The sequence below is a fragment of the Grammomys surdaster genome, unplaced genomic scaffold (genome assembly GCF_004785775.1).
Source record: "Grammomys surdaster isolate TR1022 unplaced genomic scaffold, NIH_TR_1.0 184, whole genome shotgun sequence".
NCBI lineage: Eukaryota > Metazoa > Chordata > Mammalia > Rodentia > Muridae > Grammomys > Grammomys surdaster.
In genome coordinates, this window is record NW_021604629.1 from 4,500,411 (window position 1) to 4,511,023 (window position 10,613).

Consider the following 10,613-nt stretch of genomic DNA (forward strand, 5'->3'; position numbering starts at 1 on the left):
GAAAAATAATCCTATCTCCTAGAGACAGTGATTAAATCAGTCTAGGCTGGCATCGCATGATGTCAAAGCTCACCATGGTCCTAAAGTATGGATGGATCTATATGATCTACCACGTAAGCATATGGAAATAAATTAAACCCAAACCAGTCCCTAAAAGACATACAGAAGCAGTGCTGGAACTTCAGGGGACCTTCCAGCATCCTAATTCAGAAGGTATGTGTGGCATAGTAAACAGAGTCCTCCCCTGGGTCCCCTTAGTAAGCACTCAGCTATTCCTGAGTAGGAATGAAGGATCATCCCAAAGGTCCAAAAGGAAAAGATGCATTCTCAGCATGGACCAGAGCCTCTCTCAGCTCCCTCCTAAATGTTTTGGACAGACATTTTCCTCACTACATAGGAGTTTTTTAAAGCTACTCTGTGACATTCTTTGCAGCACCTGACAGGCGAGGTAGGCTAATGTGGGCTTATGGTATGAAGCAAACAACATTACCGATCAGTTAGTAGGCTTGGGCCAGCATTTTCTCAAGAGTGCTGGAGTCATGATGGAGATGGAAAGGAGGTTCAATGGTTAAGAGCACTGGCTTCCCTTCCAGAGGATAAGATTAGATTCCCAGTTCCCACAAGGTGGCTTACAAACACCTGTAACTCCAGTCCCAGGGGATCTGGCACCCACTTCTGGCCTCTGTGGACACCAGGAATGCACATAGTGTACACACATACATGCAGGCAAACCACCTATACACATAAAATAAATAATTCAAAAAGACCAAGGAGCCTGACGAGGACATAGATACAGAGAACAGGAAGGGACAGTCTGCAGGAATCTGCCATGGGCTGAGAGTCTCCTGAGAAAGCTCTCAGGTACAGCCCAGCTCACAGCTGAAAGGCCAGTTGAGCCCCCACACCTCTCCATCAGAGCAGAACAGCAGTAATTTTTGCTTGGAAAACAAATTTACAGCAAGTGGACAAAAATGCCCACCCCATTCATAAAACATCCTGGTAAACACCCATGGAGCATTTAACCTTGAGAAATATAGTTTCCAGGTGCCCTCTCAGAGCTAAATTGTTTGCAAAAATATATGACCATGTGGCTGAATTAGTTAACTTGTTCCTTAGGGTTATCGACCATAAGTCAGTTTAATATTGGAGGCATCTACCAAAAATGATGACTTTGTAGGAGCACTGGATCAGTAGTCCTTCTGTATAACATTAATTAGACAGCAAGTAAATTCTCTGTTTAGGTCTGTTTTTGTTCACTACACCATGGTGTATAGGCAGGAAGCTCTCTTCCTATATTTTTATGATGAAGAGGTGATATCATGGTAGTCTAATCCCCTAGGAGTTCTATCAAAACTTTCAGGTGGAAATTAAAAAGAACACAGGGAAGAATAGATATCTATTTTACACCTTTGGAAAGCACCGTCTAAGTCACCTATCATACAAAAAAATAATGTTATTGGGTATCTTCCACAACAGGGGAAAACAGTCACCACACAAATTTTGCCAAATGGCTGTCTTACAGGCTAAGAGTGTGCATTTTGTTATTGGTTTTTCTTGTTGTGTTTAGATAGGATCTGAGTATGTAGTTCATGTTGGCTTCAGGTTCACAGTCTTCTTGCCTTGGTCTCCTCAGTGTTGGGATTAGAGGCATGTACCATTGTGTCTGGCACTAGTACATTTTTATGTCTATAACTGGTTGAAAGATGTCTAATATTTTGTGACACATGATGCCTTTGCATAAGTAAATAAGCCTCGATCTATGCTAATGCAAGCCACCCTAATTAAATTCAGAGGGGCATGCACACACACACACACACACACACACACACAGACACACACAGACACACACAAACATATAAACACATATACAGATACATACACACATACACACACATGCATGCACACTCACACTTGAAAGTAAGAGGGGGACTTATTGAGAAGAGGTTCCGTGGAAATGGAAAATGGGCAAGAAAGGATGATGAGGGAGAATTCCATCAAAGTACAGCATATGGATATGTATAGGAATAGGCTGTATTTATAAATGATGTGTTTGAAGTATATGATATATATATATATCATATACATATATGAAAGAATAAATAATTAACAATATAGAAATTTCAAATTTCAGAGTTCATATATTAGCTGTGACTAGAATCTAACCATACTGTGTATAGATTGACTGTGGCTGCTTTCACACACAATAGTGGAACTCAGTTGTTAGACACAGAGAGCCAGTACTTAACTCTTTGACCCTTTACAGAAAAGTCTTTGGGGGGCTCCCTTTCAAGGTGAACACTGCAGCATGCATACTGAGCCCATGGGACCCTTATGCAAACAGCAAAAGGCGAGGCATTGTCTAGTATTACCAACGAGCTTTTTAACCACTCCCCCCACAAGTACTTAATGAATAGAGCAAAAGTTGGTACCAGTATAAACAGATTTGCATTTTGAAATACCTAAAAGTAATGGAGAAGAAAGGACACAATCATACACATTGGAATCACCTGGCAGGAGAGGTCGCTCAGTTGGTGAGGGGTGTAAATGGGAATTGTCCCTAGAGACTCATATGTTTGGACGCGTGGTCTGCAGTTGATGGTGCTGTTTGGGGAACTCTTAGGAAGTGGAGAGTTGCTGGAGGAAGTGTGTCACTGGGGGGCTGGTTCCATTTCGCTGCTTCCTGTGTGTGATTGACATGTGGTCAACCAACTTCCCGGTCCTGCTGCCCTCTGTTCCCACCCTTCTAAACATTTGCTTTTGGGAACTGCAAAATGAAATAAACTTTCATCTTTAAATTGCTCCTAGCAGTGGTATTTAATTACAGAAACAGAAAAGTAGCCGATGCAGAGAGCAAAGTGCTTGCTGTGCAGGCACAAGAGCCTGAGTTTGGTTCTGCAGTACCCATGTAAAAAAAACTAGCCTGGAGCCATGTGCCTCTGATACTAGGGCTGAGGAGACTGAGAGAGGAGGCTCCTGGAGCTTGCTGTCTCCTTAGTCTATCTGAGGCAGTGAGTTCAAAGTATGGTGAGAGATTCTGTCTCAAAAGACAGGTGAAGTGATTGAGGAGATACCTGACCTTTGGCCTCTACACATGTATGCATGTATGAACATGTATACATACAAACCATACCATATGACACACACAAAAGAAATGTTATTCTTATTTTTGAGTCTCTGAATTAGTTATTTCAATACATACATACTGATACATGACTCTGCATAAGAAATCGTGTTCAGAAGTTATCTGAAACAGACCCAATGCCCCCAATCAGACCACAGGAGCCATTCCTGAGCAGTTTTGACACAGGGCACTTTGCTCAGGTGTTTTATTTAGCTCAAGGACTTTGTTTTAATCAACTATAGAAAAATAAGAGGTTTTTTTTTTTTTTCCAGGCTTCAATAAGAAGATGGCCTGGGACCTACAAGGTCTGAATAATTGCTCTGTTTTTGTAATGCTTTGAAAATTAAATGTCTTGTACCTCAACCACTAAACACATGTCCCCATCACTATTTTCTGTTGCTAGTTGTTCTGGCTTAGATCAATTACACCGTAGAAGCTTTTAGTGAAGCCAAGAGCTGCCAATCAGTTCTCTCTGGTCCTTGAGGGTATTTGCTTCTGCAGAGGAGGTGACTGAACACCTTGCGTTTTAGGATGCAACAGGGAGGCAAATAGATTTAAGCAAGTAGCATCCTCCTTGTTTGCGAAGGAGAGGAAAAACGTATGCTTTGGGCTAATGAAAGCAAAGGTGACTAGCCCCCTGAACTGAAGCCTGGTGGGTCTAATTGACTTGAGAATGACTAACTTAAACACAGGGAGTCTCTGGGCAATTCTAAAAGGCAAGGAATGTTAGGAAGAGGTTCAGTTCTTATAATAACTGGTCATCTACCCTGTGAACCTTCTGGGTTTTCAGGGGTGGAGTGTAGGCAAAATTAGACTTCAATTGCTGTTCTCTCATCCATGGCCTTCAGTCTGAAGAGAGAGAAATTGGGCAGCACAGAGGGTAAGTTTCTCTCTCTCTCTCTCTCTCTCTCTCTCTCTCTCTCTCTCTCTCTCTCTTTCTCTCTTCTTCCTTCCTTCCTTCCTTCCTTCCTTTCTTCCTTCCTTCCTTCCTTTCTTTCTTTCTTTCTTTCTTTCTTTCTTCCTTTCTTTCTTTGACAAATGCAAAGGAGCCAGCCCCAGTCTCCTGTCCTAATAGGGTGAGATTTTCTTTTGCTACCACACCAATGGGAACACATTCTGACTAACTATTGTTTAATAAAGGAAAAAAAATTGGTCACAATAAAAAAAAATGAGATTATTCCAATCATGAAAAGGAGAACAAAAGGTTAGGAGGAGATTAAAGGAACAATAAAAGAGCAATACACAGTGACATAGGATATAAATCACAATAAAAGCAAAAGGTTAGGAATGTAAAAAGAATAATAGAATCCAATGGGCAGGATTAAAAGAAAATGCAAAAGGCTATATACCACAAAAAAATTAAAGGTTAAGCATATAAAAGTAAATGAGATGAAAGATAAGACAAAGAGATTAAAAGCTTATGGTGAAAAGTTAAGAAAAATAGAAAAGAATGAAGAAATGGGATTTGTTACTTGGAAACTAAAATGTAAAATAATAAAGGTAATATAAAAGTCACAAAAAATAATGTTTAGAAAAAATCTTGGAGACTGGCGAGATGGCTCAGCTGTCAAGAGCACCTGCGGCTCTTTCAGAAGACCTGAGTTTGCTCCCAGCATTCACAGGAAGCAGCTCACTTGTAACTCCAGCTCGAGGTGGTCTGATGCCCTCTTCTGGCATCTTCTCACATGTGAGAACACACACAGACACACAGAAACACACAGATGTACAGATACACACACACACACACAAGTATTAAATATTTAAAATGTATCCTAAAATAATGTCTAAATATTTAGAACATATATGAGACAAAATGATTGTGGCGGTGTTGGTGGTGATGATGGTGGTGATGATGGTGGTGGTGATGGTGATGGTGATGATGTGGTGATGGTGGTGATGGTGATGGTGATGATGTGGTGATGGTGGTGATGGTGGTGATGGTGGTGATAGTCTGTGCTGGTTAATTCTCGTCAATGGGACAAAATCTAGAATCATCTCATAAGATGGAACTTTAACTGATAAAATGCCCTCATCTGATTGGCCTGCAGGAAAGTCTGTGGGACAAAGTCTTGATCAATGATTGATTCGGCTTCTGCTATGGGTAGTGTCGTCCCTGGGCAGTTGGTCCTGGGTTGTATAAGAATGCAAACTGAGCAAGCCAGGAGTTAAAAACAATCAAACAGGAGGATCAAGCCAGTAAGCAGTGTTCCTCCATGGCCTCTCGGTTACTACTTTGCAGTTCTGTCCCAGGCTCCCTTGATGATGGACGGTAGTCTTGAAGGTGAACCCCTTCCTCTCTAAGTTGCTTTTGGTCATTCGTGGATTTTATCATAGCAGTAGAAAGGAAATTAGGACAGTGGCCTAGGCATGCAATGCCTTCAAGGATCATTTCAGACCAGCATGAAAACTCTGTGGTCCAGGTAAATACGACCACTTAAAATCATAACAAATGCTTAAAATGCACAATGCAGCCAATGGAAATTCACATCTGCTTTCTTGTCTATAGCTCTTGTATCTAAAAGTCTCCAATTACCTGACTGGGAACTCAAACCATTCTCTCAGTTGCAAATAATAACAGTGGAGTACCAGCTGTTAGAGATGAAGGAATCAATTCACTTACTTCCCATCTGCCTTAGTTACTGTCCTTTTGCTGTGAGGAGATACCACAACCAAGGCAACTTATAAAAGAAAAGATTTAAGTGGGGGCTTGCTTACAGTTTCAGATGACTATTCCATCATCATCACGGTGGGGAGCTGGGCAGTGCACAGGCAGGCATATGCTGGAGAAGTAGCTGAGAGATCTGCATCCTGATCTGCAGGCAGCAGGCAGAGAGGGCAACATTGGGTCTGGCATGGGCTTGTTAAGCTTCAAAGCCTACCTCCTGGGACATACTTCTCCAACATGACCACCCATATTCCAATAAGGCAAAACCTTCAGTTCCAGTGGCTCTCAATCTTCCCAACGCTGTGACCCTTGAATATAGTTCCTTTTGTTGTAGTGACTCCTGTCCATAAAATTATTTTCATTGCTACTTCATAACTATAATTTTGCTATTGTTATATATTCTAATGTAAAATATCTGTGTTTTCTGATGCTCTTAGGTGACCTTTGTGAAAGAATCATTTGACTCCTTTGTGGGTCATGATCCACAGGTTGAGAACTGCTGCCCTAATCTTTTCAAACTAGTTCATCAATTAGAGATTAAGCATGCAAGTATATGAGCCCATGGGCACCATTTTTATTCAGACTACCAACTATCCCAACATACTTTGCCCTTCTCTTCTTACAGATACAGTGCCAGAGTACACACCGCTTGGATTTTGTCATTTTTGTCTGTATCCTGGCTTTCACTTCAGTCTGTGGTTGTGTTAGTAACTTGTTTTGTTGCTATAACAAAAACAACTTAAGAAGGGTAAGGTTTATTTCAGCTCACAGTCCGTCATGGTGGGGAAGAGATGAAAGCAGCAGCAGGAACGTGATGCATCTGCTCACACTGTGTTCACAGTCAGCTTGCTTTCTGCTTGTTACGCAGTTTAAGACCCCAGCCCATGGAATGTCGCTGCTGCCTAGTGTTAAAGAGCGCCTTCCAACCTCACTTGTCATTTAATGTATATAATCTTTTGCATGCATGCCAAAAGACTAATCTAATCTAGATAACCCCTCCTAAGTGTGCCCAGGAGGTTGTCTCCTAGGTGATTTTAGACACTCTTAAGTAGACAATCAGTATTTACCATCACAGCAATTAAATGAATTTGCTGCTTTCTGACAATATTGTAGCTAAGATTTCCCTGAATATCTCTTGTTTGAGACTTCACTTTCTATTATATTCCTCAAGAATAGCTCATGTGAACAATATTTCTGGAGTATGTCTATGTGTATGTGTATATATACACATACAATGATTGTACATGGAAAGGCATTTGGGATGGGTATAAAAATCCTTATCTCTGACTTCCTTTCCTTGAAAAATCTGATAAGAATTATTCTTCACCATATTGTGTTAAATGATATCCATTTGATATTAGCCTGTGTTTATCTTATAATTCTCATATTCTTGCATAGACTGGTTATCTTGTTTGGTCATTGCAAGGATATTTTACTGTCAGGGTATAATAATTAGGATATGTCCCAATTTTGACCATTTTGGGTCAGTTTACCTACTACAGCATCTGTCTTTTCCATATGTAGAGAGTTTTTAAACTCATCTAAATGTTATTGAATTATATTTTAGATATTTATTCTGTCATAGTTCTGGTATTATCCTTTGGTATCAGTCATCCATGTGTTAGATTTTCTGCATATCTTTTGATTCTCACAATAATCCCTTTTATCTCTTCATTTGTCTCTATTACATTTATTTTGTATTCTCATTTTTATATTCTGTATCATCTACAGTACTTTTTCTCTTTAAAACTCTAGTATATTCTTTATTGGGGGGGGATTGTTTCCTCTTTTATTTCCAAATTCTGACAGTTTTCATCATCTTATTATTACTTTCTAGAACTGACACTGCTCGCTCCTGTTTGTTTCTTTATTAGCCATTGCCCAAATTGGAAAGGGCCACTGCTTTCCTGGTGTGTATACTTGTGTCTTCTCGGTGTGTATTGCTGGACCCTGCTGGTGTTTTTGGTATAACCTCTGTGTTCTTTCTTGGTCCTGACCGTAGCTGTATCCCCTTAGGGTTCTTATTCTCTCCTGGGAATGCGATTTTTCTTCAGTTGAAGGTCATCTAGACTGTTTGAAAAAAGCTGCTACGTACATAGTTGAGCAAGTGTTTTTGTGGGATGGTAGAGCATCTTTGGGGTATATTCCCAGGAGTGGCACAGCTGGGTCTTAAGGTAGAACTATTCCTAGCTTTCTGAGGAACCACCAAATTGATTTCCAAGATGGTTATACAAGTTTGCATTTTCACCAGCAATGGAGGAGTGAAGGAGAACATTTTTAATGACTTGAAATATCATTAATTCTACTCTAATACTGCTAATAATATTATGTTAAAAAATAAAAAGAGAAGCCCTAAGGGGCTAGGGAAATGATGAAGTCAGAAAAATGTTTGTTGTACAAGCACAAGGACCCATGTGAAAACCAGGCATGAGAGATATACACCTGTAACCCAGAGTTAGGGTGAGTGAATGGAGACAAACATGCCAGCCGGCTTAGCCAATCAATGAGCTCCAGGTTCAGTGAGAAACCCTGTCTCAAAAAATAAGGAACAGAGGGCTAGAAAGACACCTGATGAAGCCTTTGTCCTCCACACACATGTACATAAATGTACACACACACACACACACACACACACACACACACACACACACACTGTGGGGTTGACTTTCTAACATAAGGGAAGAGATTAACTGATAATATACTCACAGTAGATTGTCTTGTTTGGCTTAAGCTGGGGTATCTAAAATAGAAAGTCAAAGGGTATGAATAATAATCACAGGGGTCTTTGTTCCCACAATCTTGTCTCCTGAAACCACTACCACTCAAGGTTCTCTTCTCCTTTGTAACACTTTTTCAGAGAACTTGAAGTGTGTTCCCTAGGGAGCAGGATCAGAAAGTACAGGGCATCGTAATAAGAGAAATACAAACTCTCTAGCTTCCTATGTACTGATATAGAAAAGGGAAACAAAAACAATATATATGACATGTCCTATTATTGTGAATAAGATGGAAACATATGTATTTATCTACCCATTTCTTGCTCTGTTCTGAAGACAGAAAATGTCAGGACTGAGAGGTCCAAAAACAGTAGGAATAAAATTTCAATTCCCCGAGAAGTGTACTGTATTCTTCAAAAGGAGACACTGATGGTTGGACTTTAGTCAGTGACAACCCTGACTTAGGGAGGATAAGTCTGGAGCTGAGTCAGCTTCTTGAACACCTAGATAGAGGAGATAACAAGGCCAGAACTGAGCTGGTTTTCAAAATTCTTCAAGGTCTCATCAATAATAAAAAAGTTAACATAGCAGCCAATCAAAATTGTACTAATGTCACTGCTTTGCCCCTACCAATCATATTATAGGCTACCTAACCCTTCTGGATAATTCTCCTACCCTTGCATAAAAAGGGGCCTGCAAGCCCCTCCAGTGATCACCATTTTGATGAAAAGTTGACCCCTGCATGCTGGCAATTTCTGTAGAATAAATGTTCTTTGCCTTTGTATACTATTTGAGTCTGGGGTCTTCCTTCAGTGATTCTTGGACCCTAACAAAGACTATAGCTACAATGGTGTAGAGGCTAGAAGGAAAGGGTTTCACTTCCTACTTAAATAATTTAAAAATATGTGGTGGGTTTGTGTATGATTGTTGTTTTTCAAAGAAAATAGAAAATAAGAATGCATCTTGTTCTGGCTCCAGCATCCGTAGCTGGGATCCCTAAAATTCCTTGCAGGGAATGCCAGGTACTTCTCCCCCTCCAAGGAGTTTATAGCAACTTCTGTTCCCAGCTTGCTCTCTGACTTGTCATCTGGTTATTCTTTAGAGTCCGGGTCTCCAGTCCCATCTCTCCAGAAGGGTTCTGACAACTCAAGGTCCTCAGGTACAAACATGTAAATTAGCTTGTCTTAAAAACTGACCAAGGAACTATGACTAAACATAAAGTTAAAAACAGAGAGGTTGTGAATGTGTCTGCATTTGTCCCTCTCCTGGAATCCCTTCTTCACACGATAAGCTTTATAACCATTATTTATAACCATGGTCTATATAACACATGAGCTGTATAACATGACTTAGAACCATGGGTTCTGTCCTGGGGCTGCTAACCACAGGGTCCTATGATCTCCCATCTAGTCCAGAGTCCATGAATGTCACCAGTAGAGGCAAGCCCAAAATGCTAGGCACTGGTAAGGAGCTGAGGTTGTCCTGAAGCCAAAAGGCTCCACTTGCCTATGCTAGGCATGGAAGCTGGTCAGCTAGACTTTCTGTTCCACACAGAAAGTCTAAGTCTGCAAAGTGATAGCATGTGTCACCAGCTCAAACAAGAAATGCAAACATGGCCATCGTGGAGCGGGATATGTGATTATGGTCAGGCCTTCCTATCAGTTCCTAGATATGTAGCATCATTTCCAGTTTTTTTTAAAGTCTCAAATTTGACACTTTTTTAGAAAAAAATTATATATATATATATATATATATATATATATATATATATATATATACATTTATAGCAAAACTCCAGAGATATCTTCTTGTCAGATGAGTCTCTTGCTCCTACAAATAGAGTTCATTATTTTGTCAAAGCGAATTAAAATAGAATGTCACTTACTGAATGTCACACTTTTGGATGTGACATTGTATATATATATATATATTTTAAAAAGGTCCTTTTAAAAGAGAAAGAAAAAAAATCTGGAAGTCTTGGTTGGAAACCCACTTGAAGGAGAAATATAGGCATTAAAAAAAAATCCCATTTGGGTTTCATAAAATTCCTTTCAAATGTGACAGTCTGGTAGAAATCCAGTAGCTTCCACTTCCTAAAATACAATTTTGA